This window comes from Amia ocellicauda (genome assembly GCF_036373705.1).
Source record: "Amia ocellicauda isolate fAmiCal2 chromosome 11 unlocalized genomic scaffold, fAmiCal2.hap1 SUPER_11_unloc_6, whole genome shotgun sequence".
NCBI classification, from domain to species: domain Eukaryota; kingdom Metazoa; phylum Chordata; class Actinopteri; order Amiiformes; family Amiidae; genus Amia; species Amia ocellicauda.
In genome coordinates, this window is record NW_027102664.1 from 472,668 (window position 1) to 477,028 (window position 4,361).

At 44.0% G+C, this 4,361-nt stretch overlaps 2 non-coding genes across 2 annotated transcripts; both read left to right on the forward strand.

Annotated features, from left to right (window-relative positions):
* The first annotated feature begins 799 nt into the window (after nucleotides 1-799).
* On the forward strand, nucleotides 800-872 carry trnav-aac (transfer RNA valine (anticodon AAC)). Its single transcript has one exon. It is a non-coding gene; the product is annotated as a tRNA-Val (tRNA).
* A 599-nt stretch (nucleotides 873-1,471) lies between these two features.
* trnav-aac (transfer RNA valine (anticodon AAC)) lies at nucleotides 1,472-1,544 on the forward strand. The gene has a single exon. It is a non-coding gene; the product is annotated as a tRNA-Val (tRNA).
* The last annotated feature ends 2,817 nt before the right edge of the window (nucleotides 1,545-4,361 follow it).

A 4,361-nucleotide genomic window follows, 5' to 3' on the forward strand; every position in this document is an offset into this window, starting at 1 on the left:
CACACCGCCCTCTTAGAAGAGAGTAGCCCCTGAGCCGTCAGACCCCCCTCCAAAACCCCACACGTCGTCGGTTTTATCATCGTCGTCGTCATTCAAGGGGGATATATAATCCATAATCCAGCATATTCTCCTTCTAACCAAATCCAGTTGCGAACATTTGGTCAAGATGTCAAAACCATCATTTATACAGTTTATGACCTCTTTCAAGAACGGCCAGTCCACGGCGTCAAACATAATTTCAGTAACCTGTTTTTCTGGATCCTCCACACCCCCTTCAATAGGGTTTGTAATCAGGGTACTGCTAAACAAAACCTTACGATCTGTAGTTTGAGATAGACTCTTCACCACTCTACCGTAGTTCTGCAAGCTTTCCCATTCACACCTTTCAAAACCCTGAGTCGGAGACTCCATTTCGCATTCTCTTGGACCCTCTTGCAAGCCTTCTAGAGTCTTATCCACAAGCCCCAGATCTCTCCAGGCCATCACCTTCAACCAGTCCTCATAAGAGTATTCAATTACCGTCTCAAAAGGTTCCAACGTACCCTCCTTCTCTCCCAAAGCAAAAAGCTCCACTCCAACATAGCTGGGATCCCTTTTAAAGCGCAGGGCGACCTGCCTTTGAAAGAGTTTCCAAAGTGTCCTGATGTGCCCTTTAGCAATGCCAAACAGGTCTGTGAAAATGGCATCCTTTCGCGGCACTTCAGACGCCATCTCACAGTCTAGCCGACCTGAAATGCGTGAGCCCGTTTTACCAGCAGGCTTCAACGGTAACCGTTTGAAGCAAGACGTGGCAGTGTCAGTTTCCGTAGTGTAGCGGTTATCACGTTCGCCTAACACGCGAAAGGTCCCCGGTTCGAAACCGGGCGGAAACAGCCTGCTGTGGGCCGGTCCATTTCATCCTGTTTGCCCTTGTGGTTCCCCGGAGTCGGTGGGTAGCTTTTCTTCATTGGAGTGCCCGAAATCGGTGCTCTCACAGCGTCCGTCCGTCGACAGGTTGAAATTGTAAACGCTGGTGTAGCCACTTTTAATTAAAATCTGATGATGATGATGATGATGATGTTGTTGTTGTTGTTCTTGTTGTTGTTCTTGTTGTCATCGTGGTCGCCGTCATTATTATTGTTAAAGTAAAGCAGTAGTTAGATTTGTTGCTACCGTAAGGTGCAGAAGGCACAATAGCTCTGTGATTGTCTGATGGTGGCACAAGACAAGCAGCAGCTGTTTGAACAAGCCATTGAGCATCACCTTGTTGGGGTAAGTGTAAGTCTTGTCATAGCTCAGGGCGTTCTTCCTTTGAAAGAGTTTCCAAAGTGTCCTGATGTGCCCTTTAGCAATGCCAAACAGGTCAGTGAAAATGGCATCCTTTCGCCGCACTTCAGACGACATCTCACAGCCTAGCCGACCTGAAACACCTGAGCCCGTTTTACCAGCAGGCTTTAACGGTAACCATTTGAAGCAAGAGGCAGCGGTGTCAGTTTCCGTAGTGTAGCGGTTATCACGTTCGCCCAACGCGCGAAAGGTCCCCGGTTCGAAACCGGGCGGAAACAGCCTACTGTGCCCTTTTCGTCATGCTTGCCCTCGTGGTTCCCCGGAGGCGGTGGGTGTCTTTTCTTCATTGGAGTGCCCGCAATCGATGCACTCAGAGCGTCCGTCCGTCGACAGGTTGAAATTGTAAACGCTGGTGTAGCCACTTTTAATTAAAATCTGATGATGATGATGATGATGATGTTGTTGTTGTTGTTCTTGTTGTCATCGTGGTCGCCGTCATTATTATTGTTAAAGTAAAGCAGTAGTTAGATTTGTTGCTACCGTAAGGTGTAGAAGACAACAGTAGGTATGGCGTGTGATATCAAAACATTCAGAATACTTTTAACCTATATAATTTATAAGCTTTGTAAAATAAACCCAAATATCTCTTTTGCGGGGATAAACGCTGTTCTGAGTAGTTTGTGACTTGTTTAATACCAAACAAAGCATCGCTATAAAAAATAAATAAAAAAATCACTGTAAAAGCGCTAGTTATTTTTGATCTTTATAGTTATTTTCTAGGCTCAGGTTGTTTTTTAGCGCTTATAAAGGCCTGAAATATTCTTAGTGGTTGTTGACTATAGGTCTTGATGCTTAAAAATGTTTTTTTGAGAGACCAAAAGGTTCTAATAAAAGTTTAGAGTAGAGAGGAGAGAGATCGTCTCCATCTTGGTTTCTATTTGAAATTTGATGCAGTGTCATTTTATTGGTTGGTTTTGATATGTTAATTGGTAACAGGGTGGCACAAAGGCCAGACCAGAACAATGCCTTACAAGCAGATCCGGCATGTGGCCATCAGTATAAGTATGAAGGTCTGGTCTTCAGCTCGACAGACTCATACTGACCTTTCGATTTAAGACTAAAGATCAACAATGTCCGGAAACAACATCAGCGACTTCGATTTAAACGAGTTTTTAGGCAAGTCTTCAGATTATTTTCATTGACTCAGAGCGTGTTGTGTGCATGTATTGTAAATAAGGCTATAACATCTGTTTTAAGTTCTGTAAAATTATTTTTCAGCCAGTCAACAGGAGTTAATTCCCAACGCTGAGGAGATCATCTGGAACAACGACGGTAAGATTTTTGTGTTTGCGCTCATGGGTTCTTATGTATGGGTGTGTGTGGTTTGAAGCGGCTCATTAGAGTTATGAAAACGTTTTAATATATATTAATGCCGGTCTCTTTAATTACACAGAAACTATCGAAAGGCCTGTGATTAATGTCTCCGAGGATCGACCAAGAGAAGTGGTTGTCCCTAGACAGGCTGTCTGCCGACCGGGTAAGAACTAAACCCCTGTTTGTTTGTATAACGTTTCTGTAAGATGTTTGAGTCCAGTTTTGTTAATTTAAAAAAATTATCCTGTCTAACAGTATTAAGAAACGTGGTTCGAGACAACGAAAGGCCTTCCACATCGAGGGCTTGTTTCGTTTTACCTTCGAGAACCGTAACCTTTCAAGAATCTGAAAGGCCGTCAGCCCCGGTATCTGATAGCTGTGAGTATATATCTGCAGCCTGTAAGAGGTTAAAGCTTTTTATAAAGCGGTGTGGTTAAAGGTTAAACATGTCTCTTACCTTCACAGCGGTGCAAAAAGCTAAACCAGCCGAAAAACATAAGAAACGATTATTCTGTGGAGGTAAGTAAGATCTTTCAAACTTTAATGTTTTTAAAAGGGCTTTGTTTGCCCGTTGAGGGCTAATATTTAAGCGATGGGTGACCGTTTCCTGTAGGGCGGGGGGTTCTGGGAAAGATCTTTAGAAGTCCGGACAGGTCTAGGCTTGTTTCTGGGGAACGTGTTTAGAAATGACCGATTGCCGTACCGTCTGGTTAGGAAGTAAAGCCGTCCGAAAGGGTTTAGTAAGTTGTTTGGCTTATCTCCCGCTATTATACTTCTGTTTTAAAGTGGTTGTAGGAAAAGGCTTGAAGGTGTTCATTGTATTTAATATTTAAACAGATCGTGAAAACGTTTGTGAAACAGGAAGTCCCGGGATCAGGAAGCGTTTACACTTGGAAGGTTCGTTTAAAAATGAAATGTTGTTGTGTGTGTGTGTGTTTTATTAACAATATTACAGTTTTTAAAGAAACATTTAAGAAACAGTTTATTTACAGCGGCTTCTCTGTTTTAAATTTATTATCAAGTCCTAATAAATATATTGTCTGTAAATAATAAGGCGTTGTAGTGAATGTCTAAGGCTATTTTCAAAGGTCTAAAAAAGCTAAAGGTTTTGAATGTCCTGGACATGTTGTTTTAAGTTTGATTTCTGTCGCCGTTTAAAGATGTAAATGTAATGTATATTTTTATTCTTCCCAAGACTCTTGGGATAGTCATTCTGTGAATGAGCTATTGAGGACAATTACCCCGTCTAAGTGGGATCAAACATCTTTCCCGGTGAGATCACCGAGAGGATCCCCCACGGTGGTCTTGGAGACCCCCCAACATCTACTCAGGCCACAGCCTTCTGGGGGTAATTCAACACCCCAGATTCAGCCCGCCGCATTGTCGGGCGGAACAAATACAGGCATCCAACAACCTCAGGGGTCGCCGTCAGTCAGGGCTGACACACCACCCAACGACGGCCTGGTTTCAACATCGTCCCCCCAGACCCGTTTCTTGGCTACAGAAACGCGGAACAGTACCCCGCGCTTGGCCAGGGTGTCACCGCAAAGGCCTTCTTGGTCTCCGTCCATGAGTATACGCTCGCTCCCTGCCTCCTTCGACCGAGATTTACCGGAGCGACCATCCTTTGAAGCTGAGCCAGGCCACCAGCCCCCGGAGCTACATCCTGAAGGTCGGCATGAGTTGCTACATACTTTGTTACAAAATCAAAGACTTGTGTT